Source organism: Cebus imitator, unplaced genomic scaffold, assembly GCF_001604975.1.
Source record: "Cebus imitator isolate Cc_AM_T3 unplaced genomic scaffold, Cebus_imitator-1.0 Scaffold135, whole genome shotgun sequence".
Lineage (NCBI taxonomy): Eukaryota > Metazoa > Chordata > Mammalia > Primates > Cebidae > Cebus > Cebus imitator.
This window is the reverse complement of record NW_016107450.1, coordinates 4,683,116-4,706,611: the sequence shown is the minus strand read 5'-3', so window position 1 is coordinate 4,706,611 and position 23,496 is coordinate 4,683,116. Positions and strand designations below refer to the sequence as shown.

At 43.8% G+C, this 23,496-nt stretch overlaps 1 long non-coding RNA gene across 1 annotated transcript; it reads right to left on the bottom strand.

Moving 5' to 3' along the window:
* Positions 1-2,816: 2,816 nt before the first annotated feature.
* LOC119473144 lies at positions 2,817-23,256 on the bottom strand. The gene is made up of 3 exons (XR_005202340.1): positions 23,155-23,256; positions 21,792-21,935; positions 2,817-3,038 (listed from the first exon to the last, which is right to left on the bottom strand). It is a non-coding gene; the product is annotated as an uncharacterized LOC119473144 (long non-coding RNA).
* Positions 23,257-23,496: the final 240 nt, after the last annotated feature.

Genomic DNA, 23,496 nt, shown 5'->3' with positions numbered 1-23,496 from the left:
CAGTGTGGTAGGAATGATAAGATGTGCATATAGATAAGTAACATGAATGATAGAAAATGATAAATATCATTTTTTAATTTTTATTTTTAATTTATTTATTGTACTTTAGATTCTGGGGTACATGTGCAGATCATGCAAGATTGCTATAGGTACATTCATAGCAAGGTGGTTTGTTGACACCATACCCCCATCACCTATACCTGACATTTCTTCCCATGTTATCCCTCCCTCACCCTCCCTCCCACTATCCCTCCCATAGCCCCCCTCAACAGACCGCAGTGTGTGATGCTCCCCTATTTGTGTCCAAGTGTTCTCATTGTTCAACTCCCACCTATGAGTAAGAACATGTGGTGTTTGATTTTCTGTTCTTGTGTCAGTTTGCTGAGAATGATGGTTTCCAGGTTCATCCATGTCCCTACAAAGGACACAAACTCATCGTTTTTTATGGCAGCATAGTATTCCATGGTGTATATGTGCCACATTTTCCCTGTCCAGTCTATCATAGATGGGCATTTGGGTTGGTTCCAGGTCTTTGCTATTGTAAACAGTGCGACGAACATGCATGTGCATGTGTCTTTATAATAGAATGATTTATAGTCCTTTGGGTATATACCCAGTAAAGGAATTGCTGGGTCAAATGGAATTTCTATTTCTAGATCCTTTTTTAAAAAGAGAAGTGCAGGTAGTGAAATTTAACAGGAAGGATGCGAGGATGACCAATTCCAGGAGATGGGCCAAATCTATTCTCTGCCTCAATTTCTCAATGCATTCATTCAGTCACTCAATAAATACAACTTGAATCATTGCCCTATTCCAGATACTGTTAGAGTCAGGGATGAAAAGTAGGCTAGAAAAGAGATAGATGACAATTTCCTGGGATTAATACATTAATATACAGAGGGAAGAGAGAGGAGGGAACTTCCCAGACTGCCTGGGTTGAAGGTCAGTTAGCAAAGGAAGATTTTGTCAAGGAAATGACCCTTTGCTGAGCGTGGAAGAAAAGGGAACATCTCGGGAGCAGACGGAGGCCACAGCACTCTAGGCAGAAAGATTACAAAGATTCTGAAAGGGAGAGACAGGGTGCATGTGGGCAGAGGGTGGGGGATGAGGCAGGGGCAGAGGCACAGGGAGCCTCTGCCAGTCTTCTCAGGGAAATAAGAGGTGAGGTTGACAGACAAGGAGGGAAGGTTTGGGGGACTAAAAGGCAGGATAGGCTCTGGAAGGCTTCTTTGGGAAATGCAAGAAGATACTAATCAAGAACAAATAAAAGACATTTCCAAAGTAGAAACCACAGGTTTTTTGTGGCATTAAAGGTAAATACACATCATAAGGTAAAATACTCCAACAGTGCTTGGTGCTCTGTGCATGAAAGTAGAGAGAACACAACGCTGGACAGACACAGCATGTGCGTGTACAAGGGAAGGGGAGGGTGCCATAAAGAGTTCACATGCAAGTATGTGCGGTCTGACCTGCCTGATGGGCTGACAGAAAGTGAGTCAAGGAATTGGAGCTGGAATGGCAGATCATTTTCATCTCACACGTCAACTCCAGTTGATGGCACGTGTGCTGAGGATTCCAAAGCAACCTCTGGGCTTAATGGAAGAGCATGGCATGATCAGTCTGTGAGGTTCTCATGAGCTGGGAAGAGTGGCAGCAATCACACCAGGCATTTGCCATCTCTGGACCAGAGACCAGATGAGGCTGTGAGAGGAGAGGGTAAGGAGAGGTAGCAGGACAGGCAGCTGTGGCCAGAGAGCGAGGTGTTGGAAGGCGCAGTTTCCACAGCTGGATTTTCACTGGAGATATCAAGGCCTAGAATGTGACCAGGGAAAAGTTTGGCTGGCTGAAGAACAAGGCACGATCTAGTGTTCAAACGCCTTCACGCTGCTGATCTTGTCTCACTGAAGCAGTAAAGTGTCTTCAGAAGACATACGACATAAGGGAATGGTGGATGGTTGAAGAAGCACTTGGCTGTTCCAATGTAAATAGAAGAAGAAATGGGAAGCTCTCATTTCTTCACCATCATCAGGCTCTGTTCTCAAGAAGCCAGAGAAACCTGTGGCATGCTACCTATGCAGGCCTCCTCCAGACCCATGGTTCAGACAGACCCACCTGGACTCCGGCAGAGAAACCAGCCCCTTCAGCGGGGCAGGCAGGATGCAAGCCAACAGCCCCTCCTCCAGTGCGCCAATCCCATTACTTCTTTCTTTTTCAGCTTTGTAAGAACACTTAACATGAGGGCCACCTTCTTAGCAAAATTTTAAGTGCACAATACAGTATGATTGACCGTAGGTAAAGTGTTGTACAGCAGATCTCTACAACTCATTCATCTTGCTTAACTAAAACCACATGCCCATTGATTCACAACTGCTCATTTCCCACTTCACCTAGCTCCTGGCAACCACCATTCCACTCTTTGATGCTACGAATTTGGTAATTTTAGATACCTCACATAAGTGGAATCATGCAGTTTTGTCTTTCTCTGATTGGTTTATTTCATTTAGTATAAAGTCCACAAGATTCATCCATGTTGTCACATATTTTAGAGTTTCTTTTTTAAGGCTAAGTAATAATCTGGGGTGTGTGTGTGTGTGTGTGTGTGTGTGCGCGCGCGCGCGCATGTTTGCCACATTTTCTTTATCCATTCATCTGTTGTTGGAGATTTAGTTTGTTTCTACATCTCGGCTATTGTGAATAGTGCTGCAGTGAACATGGGTGTGCTAATATCTCTTCAAGATCCTCATTTCAGTTATTTTGGATAAATACCCTGTGGGATCGCTGGATCGTATGGTAATTCTATTTTTAATTTTTTGAGGAACCTCCGTACTGTTTTCCATAGCAGCTGCACCATTTGGCATTCCTAACAACAGCGTGCAGGGTTCCAATTTTCCCACATCCCTGCCTGAATCTCTTTTTTGGATTCTGGAGTGACAGTGTCTCAGGAGCTTGGCAGGGAAGGACCATCACCTCCTCATAATCCATGCCACTGTGGAGGGCTGAGCACACAGTTCTCCTTGTTTCCTTGTTTGCCAGCTTGCCTCGTGGATAAATGCAGAGAAGGATTCAGGATTGGAGGGAAGGGTAAATTCATGGCCTTACAGAGCATGTCTAAAAGCATTTGTCAAAAAAAGAGTTAATGACTGCTTCTCTGCGGGAAGCCCTAAAGAAATGAGTGTTCTGAAGTGTAGAACATTCGCTTTTACGGTAGGTGGTGTTATTGTTACATGTTCATACAGACAGTGCTAATTAACAATCCTAAAGGCCACATCATTAAATTATTTCTCCGCTAAAAACCCTGTGATGTTTAACGTGTCCCAGCAATTCAATTATATCTAAAACACTGGCCTGAACGGCAGGCACTGTTCTGTGGCTGACAGAGTGCAAGTTGCTCTTAAGAACAGGTAAAGCTTAACAAGGAAAGAACACCATCTGACAGACAACCTCCCTGCTCCTCTCCCTAACAGAGACCCCAAGAATAAAAACAACAATTACCTTCAAAGAAAATTAAAGTGGGCCTTACCTTTGCCAGGCAGGCGTTGGAATATAGGCTCTGACAATTTTTCTGTGAAGAATCTCAAAAGATGCTCTTAAAGATTTCACCCAAAATAGGAAAATGGGTGCCCTCAGCTCTATTTAAGGTCCGTTGGGTTTCACTGGGTTTTTTTCTCTGGATCCTTCCACCCATCCTTTTGTCATTTCTAACCCCTGCAAATTGCATTTTGGGTTTGAACTTGGGGCGACTTCATGGCTTTGGTCTGGGTTTTCCCTGGATGTGTATCGCAGTCAGCAGAGAGCACTTTGAAGCGCACACAAAGCCTCTTTGTCTCCCATCCAGCCAAATATCTCAAGTACAGAGCGCAGTAAAAAAGGGCTTCTTTCCAGCTTAAACACACACACACACACACACACACACACACACACACACACACACACAGCTCTTGCCCTTCCCTGCCGCCCCCAGCCACTGTGGCGAGACAGTCCCTGCACAGGCACAGGGCCCAGTGCAACTGGCCAAGTGGCCTCAGTCCTCTGGACAAGGCTTGGCAGGCAGCACCATGACAGAACCTCCTGCTTGGAAGGTGCTGGTGCCGAGGCTGCATCTGGGAGCAGCACATATGATTCCACTAGTTTTTACACAAAGAGGCAGACGATGCCAATGGCTAGCTGGCCAGCTGGGCACTCATCTGCAACCTTAGAAGCAGGAGTAGGGGAGCAACCCGCTGATCCTCTTGTCATGGCCTTCCCAAGTGCCAAGTCTCCACAGAAACCATTTCCTCATCACCCTCCTCCCTAACACTATCCCAACAGCATTCCCTGAGGAGGGCCACACTCAGCTCTGTGAGGACAGGGGACTTATGTGTCTCCTTAGCTCCATGCCACCTAGCACACTGCCTTACATGGAACACACTCTCAGTAAAGGTTTCCTGGATGGAAAGATGAATGAACATAGATGGATGATGGGTGCATGCATGGGTGTGTGCATGCATGGGTGTGTGCATGGATGGGTGGGTAGATGGATGGGTGGGTGGATGGAAGAATCTTAAAGACCATTTTTCAGATCCTGGCTCAAAACATTTTCTTTTTGTGAGATCTTGGGAAATTTACCAAAACTAAGATACTACAAAATTAAGACTTTGGGTTTTTTATCTATACAAAGAATGAAATACTGTGTAGACTGAGAAAATTTAGTAAGCACCTGATAGTAGGTGCTCAATACACATTCACGGTTTTTACCCAGAAACTGTTTGTAGATTATCAAGTCGCTTGCTTCTGGAGATGGTCTTTCCTATCACTGTCAGATTCATTGCTCAGTTGCATCTCTCCCAAAGGGATGGCAGAGGAAAGGTGGTAAAGGGCCCTCAGACTGAAGTGAGGAGTGCAAGAGGAAGCACCAGGGTTTCTAATTTATCTAGCCTAGGAAAATTCAGACAGGCATGGTTTGGAGGAGACCAGGGTTCCAGTCAAGGTCCTGACCCCAACTAGCTGGATAAACAAACGCAGCATAATCACTTCTCTCTTGTGGTCCTAGATTTCTTCTTTGAGTTAAAGTCATATGATTGCATGAATGTTAAAGTCCCTTCAACTCCCAAGTCTGTGATTCTATCCTTTGAGATCCACTTTACATCTTACCTCCTCATTGAAGCCTGTCCTGAGCATTCCTGCTGACAATAAATTCTCCCTCTTCTCAGAACCTGTAACTCTTGTCTATGCTATGTGCCTGAAAATTAGTCCACTTCACGGCCTTGTAATGATGATGATAGCAAATACTCAAATCATACTAATGGAAGGACCAGGGATTATTCTTATCTACACACATACACACACACACACACACACACACACACACACACACACATACACACACAGACACACTTGAACATATGCATGCACATACACACATATACATACATACATAATTGTTACATTCTCATAATACCTCTCTATGAAGTGAGCAATATCAAAATCTCATTTTACAGATGAAAAACTGATACACACACACAAAAATAACTTATCCAAGGCCAAACAGCTTTAAGCACTGGGCCAAGTATTTGAACCCAACAGGGATGGCCTGCTGTTATGGGGCTGTCATAGGCCTCCTTGTTATTCAGCATCTCCCCAGTAGCCTCCCTGAGCATAGAGGCAGTGTAGTGCTGTGGCTAAGTCAAAAGCCTCCCCATCTAGACCACTTGTATGTGAACCCCATGCACGAAACGAGAGTAAAAAGTGTACTCCCTAGTAGGGTTGTTATAAGAATTAAATTAGTTAATCAAAGTAAAGCATTTAGAGTAGGCATTTGCTGTTATTGGGTGTAGGAGCCCAGCCTAAAACATCTCTGTACTCCCCATGCCTCATACATAGGGAATGCTTTTGTGTTGACTCAGTCAGGAGCATAGGAGGAGTCAAACAGACCAAGGCCAGTCCTAGCTCAACCACAAATTAACTTCATGACCTTGAGCATGTCTGTTAACTTCTGAGTCTCAGTTTTCTCAGTTTATAAAACGGGAATCGCATATGCTGCCCAGTGAATCCCACAAAGCCGTGCTACTCAATTCAGCAAGATACATGTGTACACGGTGCATAAACTATTAGATAAATGGAAGGGTTTGTAACTAGTTCAGTCTAGATGAAACCACTGCCCGAGGATATCTGAAGTTCTCTGCTCGAGGGCTGTGGTCACCCTACTTCAAAAGCAGAAGGGACAGTTCCCTTCAAAGGGGCCCTATTTGTAGAACTCTTGCTAAACCAGATAATGTTATCACAAAAGCATGTTGCAGAGAGGCCCTCCTGATCTTATCAAACTGGAGAAACCAACCTTTAGTGCCCAATATGGGACAAGTCATGAGTTTTCAGCTCTGTATGGCTTTGTTCCAAGACATCTGAAGAGTTTTGCCTGAAATGACAAGTAGGTGCCCATTCAGTTTGTTGAAAGATAGGAAGAAATTGATGTTACAGACCAGACAATATAATGAAAAGGGCATTTTTTTTTTTTTAGCTGTTAATTAGTTCCCTTTGGAGCTAGACACATTTACGTTTCGATGGCAATTTAATTACTTACAAGTTCTATGACCTATTTATTTTATCTCGGCCTCACCTAGGACATTTGTGAAGATTAGAGACATAGCACAGCTTCTGGCACGTGAAAACTGTTCCGTGAATTTGTCACTGTTATTATCATTTCCCTCTTTATAGACTCCCTAGTTACATCGTTTCAGCCTGAACTCATGGACCCAAGAGCCCTCAAGCTCTGTCTTGCCTGTTCCTTCAACACATTGTTGAACTCTCCATGGTCTGAACTTTTCCTGACTCCTGCCAACAAACACTCCTTTGTCCCCCTCCCCATCAGACAGACCAGTGCCTACTGAGACATGTGCCTCCTGGTACGTTTCCCCATCCAGGTAACATTTGCTAAAGGACACTAACAACAGCTCCAAACGACATTCATTATGATCATTCTACATCATATTGCTCCTGAATGCTTGCTTCCTAGCTCATAAAGTAGGATGCTAACATGCATCTCATGGGCTTATCCTGATCATTAAAGAAGACCATGCATCAGTTAGCTTTTGGTGCCTAACATATCATACCAAAAGTTAGTGATTTATAATAAAAACCATTTGTTTAACTCACGGTCCTGTGGGTTTGTGATTTGGGCTGGTCTTGGCTGTGCAGTTCTTCTGCTGGGTTCTTGAGGCCTGGGCTCAGACCTCACACACCATTATGCTCATTACATTCAACTGGTCGAAACAAATCACAAGGCCAGCCCAGATTCAAGGAAGGAAGAAATAGACTCTGCCTCTTAATAAGAATTACTTTCAATTATTGTGGGAATTTTTGCATTCTACCATAAGAAATACATCTAAATCACCTGCTCCTCAAACAAATTTATTTGATTTCTATCATATTTTTGGTTCAGAAATCCTTGCAGTGCCTTTTATATGAAACTAGGAAAAATGTGTTGAGCCTTTACTATGTGGACAGAATTGTACGAGGTATTGGGGAGGAAGGGCGGATTTAAGATACGTTTACGACAAAAATCTCTGCCCTCAAGGTGCTTATAATCTCGCTGGGGGAAAGTGTACATGCACAAAGATGAATTATAAGGGCAGAGTGAAATATCAGTTTAAGGCAACAGTACAATAGGTGACACAAGGGCAGGTATGATTAATTGCTAAGTCTATTGCACAGCCCTAGCTCCTAAATTGGAGCAGAGCAGGGGGAGGTGGATAGAGTCTGGGATGGTCAGGGAAGTCTTGTCAAAGGAAAGAGGGTTTAAGATGAGTCTTGAAAGATGGTTTGGTCCAAAGCACCAAACTCAAGTGTCTCCCTGACATCCCCTTTCTATTCTTTCTATTCTGTTTCCCTGCTAGGAGGCCTTCTTTCAGAAAATACTCCCTGCAGTCATAGCTTGCATGATTAAGCTCTGTTTCCAAATGCCATAGGGAAAAATGAGGGCGATTCTAATCCTGGAAGCTATTTGTCAAAGGGAAGACCTTTCTTGATGATAGACAGAATGGTACAGTAGAAAAATTAGGGATGTTTTTAGTCCCCAAAGCTGGCAGTGTTTGTTTGCTTTTGTCTGTGAGATTCCATTTCTGTAGCTTTTATCTCGAATGGGGATTCTTTCTACAGCAGTACATGGAACATCACAGAGAATGTGCAGACAATAAATACAATGTAGTTCCCTGTCTCTCGTGCTCCTCCATTGTCTTTTCCACTGAGATCAAATTTATTTAGCAAATGTTCCACTCACCCTAATACTCAGCAATTGCTTCAGCATTAGGCCTTCACTGCTGTATTCATGCGGCAAAGCTCATTCCAGAAGATCTCTGTGCGGCACCTGGCACGAGTAAAGTGCTCAGTAAACATTAGTTTTAATGACTTGCAGTCCCTAGAACACATCATGCCCTCTCATACCTCTGGGCACTGCCACTTGTTGCTCCATTTGCTTGAAATATCTCCCTTCCTGCTTTCCATCCACCAACCTAGATAAGCTAAGCCCATTCTCTTCTTATCATTCATCTCAGTCATCTGTTCCTCCAGGAAGATTTTCCTGGCCCAGTCTTCCACCCACCCCCACCTGGGTTTAGGTATCCCTTCTCATTGTTCCTGCAGAAGAAGTACAGGGAAAAGCATAGCATTTCAGAAAATGGTTATGGATCGCATGGATTGAGGGATGGATAAGTGGATGGATAAATAGAGGGATAGATGGAGTGAGGGATGGTTCAGTGAGGTGACCCAATCAAGAAGTCAACTTGCCAAAAGCTTATTTCACATTTTGGGGCAAGTATAAAATGCTTCTAGTGAAGCATGAATTTGTCAAGTCAATTATGGAAGCTAAACTTTCTACAAATATGTAAGAGCTAATAATTAAGGATCAGTTTCATAAAATAATAGACCTACCATGGAAAATTACTACTTAGCACACACACACCTAATACTCACCAGAAACAGCAGGTAAGCAACATAATTAGAAATAACCCTAATTAATGCTTAAACCCAAGGAACAAAAGCCATTCCCCTGAAAGTTTTTAGGGGCAAATTTAAGATAAGGTCCTTGGAGACAAGGTTCCTTACCAACTGTCAGACTCAGTAAGCATGAGACCCTCTACTTGACATGTTGGGGGAAGAATGTTTCTGTCCACAAAAACTGAAGTTAGCTACTCTTAGGTTCCTAACATAAATCATTTTCATTCTGCCAGAGACTTCAGCTAGCAATGGGACCAGGAGATCTAGCTCTCAGCTTCCAAATGTCTGCTTTCTCGCTCACCATTCACAAAACCCTCACCACCCCTCTTCCTCACTTCATCATGCAATATTTCCTAAGTGTTTCAAAGTCATGAAAAATAAACACTGTTTACTTAATTTGGAACACCATGAAATCTTTCTTTTAAAAAAGCAAAGAAATTTATTCAAATGTTAAAGCTAGGAAGAACATAATATATGAATTTAATAAAAGAGAATATATAACATCAGTGTATGATACTTTAAACAAAAGTGTCAAACAAAAGAGAAAGTACTGATCTCTCCTTCCTCCCTTTAAAAAAATTATTTTTTACTTTAAAATTAGAGACTGCACCTTGCTACATTGCTCAGGCCAATCTCAATCTCCTGGCCTCAAGTGATGCTTCTGCTTCATCCTCTCAAAGTGCTGGGATTACGGGCATCAGCCACCATGCCTGGCCTATTTTCTCCCTTTCCTTCTTCATCCATACAACAAGGAATCACTGATTATTATGTGCCAAACTGTCTGCTAGGCCCCTTGCTGTAAAATCGCGTAGGGCGCAATTGCTTCCCACAATCTAGAGGAGACACTGGCATGTAATACACAGTTACTCTACAGTGTGAGAGTGCAAGGAGAGATAGATCCGGAGTCTAGCAGGGGCACAGAGAAGAAACATCCAAATTACAGAAGGATCTAATGGATCACAAAAGGCTTCCCAGAGAAAACAACATCTGAAGGATAAAGGAGATATTTTGGGGGGGGGCGGGGGAGCAGAGTCTCGCTTTGTCACCAGGCGCCAGGCTGGAGTGCAGTGGCGTGATCTCAGCTCATTGCAACCTCCGCCTCCCGGGTTCAAGCAATTCATCTGCTTCAGCCTCCCAAGTAGCTGGGACTACAGGTGCACGCCACCATGCTGAGCTAATTTTTGTATTTTAGTAGAGACAGAGTTTCACTATGTTGGCCCAGATGGTCTCGATCTCTTGACCTCATGATCCGCCTGCCTTGGCCTCCCAAATTGCTGGGCTTACAGGTGTGAGCCACTGCGCCTATCCAGGATGAAGATTTTAAGGATAAGAGGGGTTTGCTGGGCAAAAGAAAGAACAGGTTCCCCACAGCTAGAATACTGTACACAAAAGTAGAGCAATGGATCAGCCTCAGAGAACCCTGGGTCATTCACTATTACTAGAGGAATGAGGAGATGAAGCTGAAGAGAGCAGAGTCAGATCAGGAAGGGTCTCGTGCAAAGCTGAATTGGTACTTAAAAGCTATGCGAACAGTTGAATGATTGTAAGCAAATAATGCCGTAATCCAGCTTGTCCTACTGTGAGGGATGGATAGTAGGAGAGTGAGACTGGAGGCAAAAGGACCACCTAGAAAAATGCTGGAGTCAACTTGGTGAGAAATGATGAAGGCCTGATGGACCAAGACGCTGGCCATAGGAAATATGGCTGAGGATGGAACCAGGTATTTTGGATGAAACTTCCCAATGAAAAATATATTGTGGCAACCAGCATTACCTGTGGTTTCCTTTGCATTTCTTTTATATTTGCTTTCCATAAGTAGCTGGTTTGGGAAAAATGCATCTTTAGTAATCATTGTGGTCAGGAGCCCTACACTCTTGTCCTTTCTCAATCACTTATCAGCTGTGTTCCTTCAGGCGAGTCACTCATTCTCTCTGAGAGTCAGTATTTTAATTTATACATTCAATCACAAATTTTACCTCTTGCATCACGATTAAATAAAGGAATGCAACATATTATTACACATCATTATAATGTAATATATTGTTGTTTAGCCAAACATGTTGCAAAAATGAAATAAACCATCACATATTGTATAACATTAGAAATATTTTGGATGCAAATGACAGAAAATTCTACCTGCACTGGCTCAGACTAGGTAAAAGAATATCTTGGAAAGTCTGTGAGCAGATTAGGCTTCAGATGCAGCTTGATCCAGGTTCAGTTAATGTCTCCAGGATCCAAATCTTGACTCAGCTCTTCAGGAAATGGCCCCATTCTCAGACTCACACTGTAGACTCCTCCCTGCTCCAGTGGCTTCAGATACACATCACATTACGCAGCACTGTCTCTTTCAGTAGGTTCTTCCATAAGCCTAGGACCGCTACTCTGTCTCTCACACTGGCCTTAACTGGAATATATGGTTATTCCTATGATCAGAAAACAAAATTTATATATTGCTTTATGCCTATGTCAAGTGCTCGCCTCCTTGGATGTATGATGTATTTTGGGAGTGGCGGTTCTCCCAAAGCAAAAATAGGGTACTGTTGTCAAAGCTAAGGGAAGATACCTTGGGTGCAAATTCTGCAGGCGTCCCTTAAGCACACTCCCACAGGCAGGGTGCCACTCAAAGCCTCTTGCTGCTAATCAGCTGGATGGAGATTAACTGACCTTGCTGTTGTTGCCATCATTCTGAATGGTCTGGCCCTTCCTTCCACTTATGTCATAATCATAAAATGGTTATTTATTGTCAAGCTTTGAAGTATTCTTCTGAATGCACTCTTAGCACCTACAAGCTATTCAAGGATCACTAGGATTCTGCAGGACTCATTTAAGAAGCACTTCTAGAGGTAGGATGGGACAGAGGGCAAGGGAGAGCTTCAAGCAACAAAGTGAGGGCCTAATGGGCAGGAATCAGGTAAAAGAATCTGACAGTCATCGATAGTAATTGTATTTATAAGCGGCATCCTCTTCCTCCCTGGAAAGTACCTGCTAGGCCCTGGGGACTTACCCATCTCTCTAAGCTTGAAATCATTTCACCAATCTTTTACATCCAGCCACCTTGAGTAGACCCCAGGAGTCAGTTACCACTCTGTATTCCATCAGAATGTGTCCAAGGACAGGGAAACACACAGACCCAAAAACTACATGGCCATCAGAAACACAGAGGCAGCCATCAAAAACGCAGAAGTTGGTGCCTGTCAGTTCTTTGCAAAATAGTAGAGAGGGGGTGAAGCTTGTCCTGCCCTGGAGGTGGCAACACTCATACACAGGAGCCCCCTTAAAGACTAGATCTCTGTATCAGTTTCCTTTAACTTTATTCTTGGATATGTTTATAGTTCACTCCTCTATTGCAAAGCAAGCTCCTTGGGGGTAGAGGCCATGTCTTTTTTATCCCTAACCCCAAAACTTACCACTGTCCATGGCCCAAATAGGCATTTCATGAATGTGTACAGGATCAATGAATTATTTGCTAGGCATTAGCAAATACAAAGATCTAAAAAACAGCTTTGTACTTACAGGTCTTATAACCTTGTAGGGTAGAAAATGAGAACACAGCTGATTTGAAATAGTTACAGTGAGGGCTGACTTCAAAGCACTAAATCACATCCATTGCCTTATTTGACTCTCAGGACACCCCCGTGATGTTGGCACAGCAGATTTGTTAGTTTCATTTTACAGACATGAGATCAGTTACTTGGGATGCAAAGGACAGAAATACTCCACCAAAGTCTCATAGCTTAGTGACAGAGCCTAGACCCAGTCACTTGACTCCCAGGTCTGTGTTCTTCCCATAACATTTTCATTGCAGAAGATTCAATGCAGGAATGTTCAGCTATCAACATCAAAAATAGTGAAATGAATCTGACTGCTAAACTTAATATTTTTCTAAAGATCAACCTTGTGTTATTGAAAGTGCTTTCTTAGCTATTCTGTCCTCTGATCACCACATCAAATTTGTGTAGCTCTTTTATAGATAAAGGAATATGGCATGTGCCTGTAGTCCCAGGTACTCAGGAGGTTGAGGCAGGAGAATCAATTGAACCCAGGAGGCGGAGGTTGCTGTGAGCCAAGATCGCACCACTGTACTCCATCCTGGTGACAGAGTGTGAGATTCGATCTCAAAAAAAAAAAAAAAAGAAGAAGAAAGAGACAGGATTGAAGAAGTGTCTAGAGTCTAGACTAAGCTGTAAAACTAGTCAGCAACAAAGTTAAAACTAGAATCTAAAACTAGAATCTAAGACTTCTAAAGCACCACTCTTGCTTTGCCTCCTCTTTGGCCTTAAAAAATGAGAGCCAGGCATGGTGGCTTATGCCTGTGACACCAGCACTTTGGGAGGCTGAGGTGGGCAGATCACCTGAGGTCAAAAGTTCGAAACCAGGCTGGCCAGTATGATGAAACCCCATCTCTACTAAAAATACAAAAAATTAGCCAGGCATAGTGGTGGGCGCCTGTAATCCCAGCTACTTGGGAGGCTGAGGTAGGAGAATTGCTTGAACCTGGGAGGTGGAGGTTGCAATGAGCCGAGATCATGCCACTGGACTCCAGCCTGGGCAACAGAGCAAGACTCCATCTCAAAAAAAATTTTTTTTTAAATAGTCATAGAATCCTTAGATTGTAGGAATGGAGGAAACCCTCCCAATTCCTTGCAGAATCCCTGTGTCCAACTTCTTACACACCTCCAGTGAGAACATGTTACTTCCCACACTGGAATGCAGACCATCCATTCTTGGAAATCCCTATCTTAGATCTTTTCATCAGTAACAAATCAAACTGACTTCCTGTCATTTCCATTCATTGCCCTGCATTGGTTCAATTTCATCTCAAAGTTTACTAGGTATCTGCCATGTGCCAAGGACCCCCGCAGATAGGTATTATTATGCCCATTTGGAAACTGGGCCTTTGAGAGCTTACAAAATTCACCTAAGGTCACAGCTGGGAAGAGGCAAGACCCTACGTCTTCTCTTTTCAAATACTATGGCTGTCCGTGGCTTGCACTTAAGAATCACACAAATGAAAATGCAACCCTTCGTCCAGATAGAGCAAATAAGACCAGTTTTGCAGACACGGCTCCCTATACGACACTATCCTGTTTTACAAGTCAGTAAATGTTCAGAAGCTCCCAATCCAATGTATGAGGTTAATTAATAATATGTAAAAGTTTATAGTTTATACAGCATAATCTCATAAACATTTATTAGTATGCTAATAGAGAGTAATGGCCATGTGAGCATAAAATCAGACAGGAAGCTGATGTGACACAGCAAAAGAGCTGTCAGAAAATCCATGGTACTCTTTTTAACCAGCAAGAGTACTGCAGGCAAGATCTCCCTACAGATTCTTTTCTGATTGCACTTCTGGATAATGAGAGAGTTGAAAAGATGTTGGACTTGGAATCTGGAAATCTGGGTTCTTATCCTGGCTCTGCCCTTAAAGAAAAAAAAAGAGGGGGAATTACGTTTATTGAAACCTACTCTGTTCCAGTGCTCTGCTAGGCTCTTTTCCAGTGATTTCTCCATTTGTTCTACCTGGATGGGCTTAGGCAATCACCTGGCACATAATGCATATTCAAATATATTTATTCAATTATGCTGACTTGAAATGAAATCACTCTCCTTCTCTGGGCCTCAGTTTTCTCACTCGATCTCTAAGGTTATTCATGTATAGCTCTCCTGATTTCCAGAAAGTCTTCCACCATACTTTCCAAATATATCAGGTCAGTGACACAAAATTTAAATCATCCCACTGTCTTGAAGTTGATTACAAGGCAATGTCGTGCAAGAGCAACCGTGCAAGAGCCAGGTCACCTGGATCCTCCTCTTCCCACTGCCCCCAGTGGCCAAGAGATAGGACACCTGGATTTCATCTTTAACTGCCATCAGTGACAGAAGGGAAATCATTTGATGTAATGCACTTCAATCAGTTTCCTCATCAGAAGCACGGGGATAATAAAGCTCTTGTGACCTGAGACACTCGGGAGTACTTTAAGACACACATGTATGCATTTGTCTCTCTGTATAACTGCTTATTGAGTACCAACTGTAAGCAAGCTCTCAGGCTGGGACACTGGGGATACAAACATGACTAAGACCCATTATGTAAGAAGTTCATAATGTATGTGTGATGGAAAGTGAAGAGTAAGAAGTAATCCTTAAACAAATAAAGTTATAAAATTCTATGGAAAAAAAAGAGCAATTAATTACATTTAGATGGCAAGATTTTTCATAGAATGCTTCATTAAAGAGAAGGATTACATTTTTAACTTAGCCACAAAAAACGAGCAGACAATTTTGCAGCTTGCTTTTTCCACATATTATGTTTATAATTCAAGTAGATCTTCTCTATTTTAACTACCCTAGAGTATCTCATTTTATTAAACTACAGCTTAGCTTTATTTGTTTACTAAGGGGCAATTAAGTTGTTACCACTTTTACATTGTTAGATTGATACTGTCCATGTATATGCTTCAGACACATGCAGGATCTTTTGCTAGCATGAACAATCACAAGTGGAATTCTGGTGTATGTTCCTTGTCAGGCATTGCCAAATGATTCCCCACAGGAACCACGGCTGATTAACACCACTATACAAAATATAAGGGCAATTAATGCTATGTATTGCTTGTGACTACATTTAAATATAGTAAAAGTGCATTGGCAATGGTTACATCCTGACTCACCTCTGGAGAAGGAAAAGGGAAAAGGGCCTTAGCAAATTATCAACATCTCTTTAGGCCGAGTGATGGCTATATGAGTTTCTGGTAAATATTTTTTTGTACTTTTCTGGACAGAAGTTTGAGAGAGTTCAAAATTAATCCTGTTGAAACTAGAAGACTAACATCAGGGAGAAATGCAGAGGAGCAGGCCCTCCAGGCTGAGGGAACATCATCGGGAGCACAGAATTATGAAAGCACCCCATCTGAGTGGCCCATAGCATTGCTTTGACCCGGGATGCCTGGGTGCAAAAGAGAATAAGAGAGGCTAAGTAGGAAGCAGCCCTACCAAGGTCCCTGGACTATATTCTGACACTCACAGGGAACCACTAGGGCTATTCAAGGCCTGCAGACCTGTGTGCATCTTTCTGGCCTCTCATGTTTATCTGGGAACCACAGACAAAATGCACTGACTGCCCCCCACCCCTCTCCCTCACTCACAGACCTCCAGACCTCTAACCGGAAGCTGCAGGTCTGAGCTAGAGAGCCAGGCGGTCAGCAGGCCAGGGCCCCTCCATCGCAGTCCTTGGAGATGATGGGCGGAGAGCTGCTGATGTAGAGAATGCACATTGTCTCGTGCAAGGTGTGAGGATGGGAGGAACCCTGAGTCAGTGCCGTCCTAAGCTCCATGAGAGTTCCAACAATCCCCAGAGCCAGCGAGAAGAAAATTGTCTCATAAAACTTCCCATTGATTTTAGTGAGATCCTTATAAATCCCGTGGGGCCAGATTGCTTTTAGCATGATTAATGTCCCTGCCTTCCTCAGGCACGTCTGTTCTCTCTCTTTCTCTTTCTCTTCCTCTCTGACACGTGCACACCCACATCACAGGCTCACACACTTTCCGTCACACACACTCAGCCTTTCTCTCCACAGGGACATGGGCACACACAGACGTGCGTGGTTTCTGAGTGTGTGCTTCTCACACTCCTTAAACATAGGGTTAAATGTTTCCCTTGTCAGGAAATTTCAAGTCTGTTTCCTTTTGTAATGTGTTTTTCACACTTATCTCAAACCTGGCTAGGCTTTGCCTTATGACCAAAATTTTCCCTTGAAAACACTCTGAGTTCACATAACCCAGAGCACAGGCCCTACATCAATCACAGGGCCCGATGACTGGTGGGTCAGCTCCATGAACCAAAACAAACCACTCAGCAACTTGCTCTCGGCACAGCTGGGGCTTCCCAGGGTTCACAGGAGGAGAAGACATCTCAGGTGAGTCCCCCACCCAGCAAAGTGTCAAGCTGGGGCCTGACCCACGAAGGGGGCTTCTCAGACTTATAAAGGAGCAAACACAGTTCTCTCCTTTGTCCAGGAAAAACACAAAGAATTGAGACGAGGCAGGCTTCCCCAGCGCAGGGCAAACTCCAGATGAACTTCCATCAGAACGTGGTCGCAGAGGATACAGTTTCCCAGCAGATGCAAGCCTTCAGGACTTGTTATTTTGGTGAGGACATTAGTGAGTGTAATAAGAAGGGAAAATATCCTTAACAGTTCTTTTTCAAAGACACATGGCTTAGCGCAGACATTAGCTCACATTTGCTATCATCCGGGAAATCCACTCCTCAGTCAAGGAGGGTTCACAGCCATCAAACGCTGCTGCCCCTCCAGCCTTCTACCTCCCTGCCAGCTTCTCTTTCTCCATTCCCTTTCTAAGTCATCCTGTCAACCAAAACCTACCAGAGAGCAGGCTGCAGCTGGTAAGAAAGAACTTTAGAGGAGGCAAAGCCTGCAGAGATGACATGAGAATCCCTGGGCAATGGAAACCAGTGGCTAGGAGGAGAACAGGCAGCTGCTCGATGAGGTTGTGTAGAGAGGGGGTTTCGTGAAACTCTTTTTTTTCTTTTTTGAGATGGAGTCTTGCTCTGTAGCCCAGGCTGGAGTGCAGTGGTGCGATCTTGACTCATTGCAGCCTCCGCCTTGTGGGTCCCGGTTCAAGCGATTCTCCTCCCTCAGCCTCCCAAGTAGCTGGGATTACAGGCATGAGCCACCACACCCAGCTACTTTGTATTTTTAGTAGAGATAGAGTTTCACCATGTTGGCCAGGCTGATCTTGAACTCTGGACCTCGTGATCCACCTGCTTCGGCCTCCCAAAGTGCTGGGATTACAGGCGTGAGCCACCGCCCCCAGCCTCATGCGTATCTTGGCCCCATGCGAGATGTACGATTCCAAGCTCTGTCTCAGACCTTCACCTACCCCCCAGGTGGCCCAGGCCCCTCCACTTCGGAGCTCCTACAGCTCTTCACAAAGCCCCTAATGTCTTTCGTAGTCTCCCCTTGCAGGCAAGCCCTTTCTCCTCAGATAGATTCTGTGGAATTGGAAAGCACAAGCTCCATCTCATTTTCCCATTCTCCCACAGTTTTTGACACAGTGCAGGGTGCATGGTAAATGCCTGATACATCGTTTGATGGATTGGAGTGCTTTGGAAAACAGGTGTATACAAAAAGATAGCCCTGAGATGTTTATTTTGTCTCAAAGGCAGACAACCCAGAGTGGAACTGTGTGTTGGGATCCTCCCCAATTGCTGTAGCTCAGATCCAAACACAGTAACACACAGTGGAGCCCTTCTGTGTAACAGCTGTGCCCTAAACAGGGTGTCACAGGACATCTTCAGGTATTTAAGGCAGTATCTCTTCTGCATGGAGCAGGAACCTTGGCCATCAGCTGCTGTGGGTCAGCTCTTACTGAATGAGTGACTTTGGGCTCACCTATCTCAGTTCCACAATAGGAATATAACAGTCTGTACCGCATAGGGTAATTGTGAAATGGGGTGATTGTTACATATACACCTGTTTAGAATAGTGGCTGGCATATTTATCTAACAATAAATGTTTACCATGTGCCAGGCACTGCTCTGATTGCTAAAACTAGAGCAATGAATGAAAACAGCAAGCAAAAAGCCACGTCCTCATGGAGCTAACAATCTAGTCACCCTACACAAATGTCAGTGGTCCTTATGATTATTTTATTTTTATTATTGTTATAGCATCACCATTTGTCTCCTCCATTGACCTGTATCTCCCGGCCTGGCACAATTCCAGGCTCACTATGGGCATTCAGTAAATAGCTTCTGAATAGGCAACAAATAGATGAATCCATCATTGTAACACGGCCATATACCTGTCAATCTCAAAATTATATTAGGCAACGTGTAGTGAGCCTGGTCTAGGGACTTAAATGTTCAGACCTAATTAATCTTCACAATAAGCCCACAAGCAGGTACGATTATTATCCCCATCGTGCAGATGAGGAAGCTAAGACAGACAGAAGCTAGAGACCTTGCCCAGCACCACCTGGCTGGGGTTCATGCTCGTTCCTCATGCCATCCTGCCTCTCAGCAGAACAGAGTAGGCCAGATATTTTTCTTTCTTGAGACAGAGTGTCACTTTGTCACCCAAGCTGGAGTAGTGGAAAGGCTCGATCTCAGCTCATTGCAAACTCTGCCTCCTAGGTTCAAGCAATTCTCTTGCCTCAGCCTCCCAAGCAGCTGAGTCTACAGGTGCACACAACCATACCCAGTTCATTTTTGTATTTTTAGTAGAGATGGTGTATTGCCATGATGGCCAGGCTGGTCTCAAACTCCTGACCTCAGGTAATCTACCCGCCTTGGCCACCCAAAGTGCTGGGATCACAGGCATGAGCCACCGCACCCAGCCTGGAATAGGCCAGAATTTTTAAATGTACAGCAGACAATATTCCCGTGACTGGAAAGAAACCAACCACCATTTGGACAACTACAGCCATTCCTAACTCACCTGCCTGACCTTGGTTCCGTCCCACATCCATCTTCAACCCACTTACACAAAGCAGTCAGCTGATCACCCTATATGGCACATCTGCAGTGTGATCTAGTCGCCTAGTCACTTGTCTCCTTAAACAACCTCACCCCTGTCAGTCCCTGCTGGCTTTTAAATTGTTCTTCAAACTTTTTTTACTGCTATCCACAGTAAGAAATACATTTTATATAGTAACCCAATACATACAAATTATATACGTATAATTGAAACACAAGTTTCCTGAAAACGGTGTCTGCTCTTCTTATAGGCAATGTACTTTGTGCTGGGTATCTTCTGCTTCTCCTTCCACATCTACCCTCTTCCCTCACCACCCTGCCATGGTTTCAAGTCTGACTTAGCTACCTAGTAGCTGTGTGATCTTGGGTGAGTTACTCAACGTCACTAAGCCTCCGTTTTCCTCCCTGATAAAAATGAAAATGATCATGACCAGTCTGGGTAACATGGTGCAACCCCATCTCTACTAAAAATACAAAAGTTAGCCAGGCATGGTGGGAGGGACCTATAATCCCAGCTGCTCGGGAGGCTGAGCTACTCAGCTAGTCAGGAGGCTGAGACATGAGAATGGCTTAAACTCAGGAGGTGGAGGCTGCAGTGAGCAGAGATTGTGCCACTGCACTCCAGGCTGGGTGACAGAGCAAGACTCTGTCTCAAAAAAAAAGCAAAATGAGAATGATAGTAACAACACTCAGCTTATGTAGGACTAAATGATATTATACATATTAAATTTTTAGAGTATGCTGGGCTGCCTGGCTTATAGCAATGTACCATAATAAGTATATAATATATATAATACATAAAATCACGTTTGCTTGCATCATTATTATTTTAAATAGAAATAACAGTAAATGTGCATTAATTTTCATTAAGGTACTTTAATGCCTGGTTCTGACTTAGCAAGGAAACCTACAGGCATAGGACATGTGTCCACAGTCTGTAGCTACATGATTCAATTGACTATTTTAGAAATAAAGCCAACAGCATGCTTGAGGCAATTTTTTAAACAAATTCAGTTCGATTGCCCTAAAGATCCCAGTTGTCCCAAACTGCATGTTAGGAGACAACTTTCCAACTGAAGAGCAGTTTCATCTCTGCTGGTGTCTTAATGTGCCCAAAGTCACAAACTTCAGCCTGTGACATTCCTAACACAGCTGTTCCTAATGATGTGGCTCAGGTTACTGGGGAGTGAGGTGGCTAGAGTCTCCCATTTGAAAGTCTGCTTTTGCATAAGCACAAGCGATGGCTTTTTATTCTCCAGAACTCGGGATTATTCCCAAAAGGCAGACACCCAGGTTAACAGTCAAGCCCTACAAGATGCCAAGGCAGTCTATTAGGAAAAAAGAAAAACCCCAGGTCATAAGTCACCTGGAAGGCAGTTTAATTATAAAATGTGGGAAGCTGAGCTTTAAATGTGAAGGGTCATCCTGGCTGTTTCCTTGGACCTTTTGAAAAGTGTTAACTAGTTACCATTATATGAAATTTATGAATGCACCAAACCCAGGGCTATTTATTATTATTATTATTATTATTTATTATTTCCAGTTACAAGGAGCTGGTGTGCACTATTTAGACATTCCAATGCAGGCATCAGGCAAAAGCTTTAAATGCAAACATTTATACTGATAGTCTGATCACCAAAAACTCTAACTTCGAGACGTGTTTAGCATCCTTAAGCAATATTTAAACAGCTAGTCTACCCTCCCTTGACCTTCTCCCTCCTACAGTCCAACAGTATGAGTCTTTTTTCTGTCTACACAACTAACACACACACTCTCTCTATTTCTCTCTTTTTTTCTCTCTCTCTCTCTCGCCCCTACTCCATTTCAAAAAGATAATTCTTGCTGATGGAAATTGCCTGGCACAAGATGTGTGGGTGTAGATTAGTCCCTACGTGTCCTGGAAAACTCCGCCCCAACCAAACACCAGCTCCCTCCAGTTCCAGTAGTGAGGATGGGACGACAGTCTTCCCTGTCATTCACCTTTCTCTACCTGTCACGCTGTTAAGATCCCCAGAAAGGGATCTTGGCAGATGTTACCAGAAGCCATTTTCTTTGTAAATTCACATCCAAAGTTTTATTCTACAAATAGGCTGGGGACAGGGCAGCATAGAGAAAGAGGAAGTTTGGACCCAAGATGAATGACCACCCTCAACCTGGTCACATTCCAGTAAGGGACACTCTGCTACACCACTAATTGCAGCCACTGTGTTTGTCTGAAGCCTGAGCAGCCTCCTATGCCACATTGGGAGAGCTGAACCGGGGGTGTTCTGGTCAGTGTTTAATAAACAGCTGTTCAGGAGAAGCCCTAATTTGCAGCTCTTACCAATTTCTTTGATGTAAATGCTTCCCACTTGATAAATTTCAAGCTGCCAACATGACCACACGGAACAGAAGAGATGCACAAGTAGCTCGCCATTCCATAGTCCTTCTGCCACACATCGATAAAATCACCCCCAGAGTATAGTTCCTGGTAAAATAAAACGGTCTGGGCGTGGTGGCTCACACCTGTAATTGTAGCACTCTGGGAGTCCGAGGCGGGAGGATCACAAGGTCAGGAATTTGAGAACAGCCTGGCCAACATGGTGAAACCCTGTCTCTACTAAAAATACAAAAATTAGGCAGGCATGATGGTGTGTGCCTGTAGTCCCAGCTACTCGAGAGGCTGAGGCAGGAGGATTGCTTGAACCTGGGTGGCATAGGTTGCAGTGAGCCAAGACCGCACCACTGACTCCAGCCTGGTGACAGAGCGAGACTCTGTCTCAAAATAAAATAAAATAATTTGGAGCCAATGGTTTTTGTGTATTTATTAACTCTGTTTAAAATATATTTTATTTAATTGAGAATCGATACCATTTAATTTTTAATAATGGCTATGTTTGACAACCAGCTTACAAAATCTCTGCAACTTTTAACAGACAGCTCTCATGGGCAATTGCAATCCACTCCAGTGCACCACCGGGTGGACCTCACTTGGACAGAGGGCTGACCAGTGCACTAGTGTCAGAATAGGGATTGCAGGTGGCAATTCAAGAGGCCAGATGCGAATTGACAGCTTACTTGAAGCCATCTGGAATGGTAAGAAATACAGGAATAGGCCAAGCCAATATTTACAGAGAGCTGAAAGCCGGACACGTAAGAGGTAAAGTCCTAACACCAGACCAAAGGAACCGAAGGCAGACTTCACAAAGGAGGTGCAGATCAGAACAGGGCTGGGGTCAGGTCCTGTTTTAAAAAAAGAATAGGTCAGGAACAAGTGAAGAGGGTTTTGGAATGTGTCACAGATATCAGTGAGACCTACACTGCTCACATGTACTAGTGACTAATCACGATAATTGCTCAAGTTTATTGAGCACGTAACATAGACCAGGTACAGTGTTAAGTGCTTTACGTAGTTGATCTCACTACTGACAGCTCCATTTTACAGATGCAGCAGGCAGCCTAACTGCAGAGGAGCCTGTGGTTGTACCTGCTATGCGGTACAGGTACACATGTGTGTGGGGCTCGTTTACGATGTCATAGAGAAGGCAAACAATACATGAAGAAATACTTCAATGTGGAATAAATACATGTTTCCCAGGCAATGCTCAAATAGTTGGTGCAAAATAATATATGCATCTAGAGATATCACCACAATTGCCTACAAAGGGAGAAAGCAGTTTGTTGAGTTAAGCAATGGTTGATCTTACCTTTGGTGAACCAGATGCACTGTGAATACACTGGGAGAAAATACAAATATAGTCCCCACACTCTTGAAGCCCCAGTCCGGTTTTTACCCCCTCTTTCGTGTATCCAACCCATTGGAGCTGATACTGAGAGCTATACTTGCTCCCTGAATCTCCTTCCTCCAATCACAATGACTTTGCTTCTCCTTTCTTCAAGGCCAGCAACTGCAAGTCAGCCCAAGCTATGCCCAACCCCAGCCCCTGGTCCAGCCCCTGTAGCCCAGCCTGAGCACAGCTCTGGGTCCTGGCTTCCCTGTGAAAGAACATTCCAGCCTGTGAGCTCCTTGAGGTTTTACGAGATTTTTT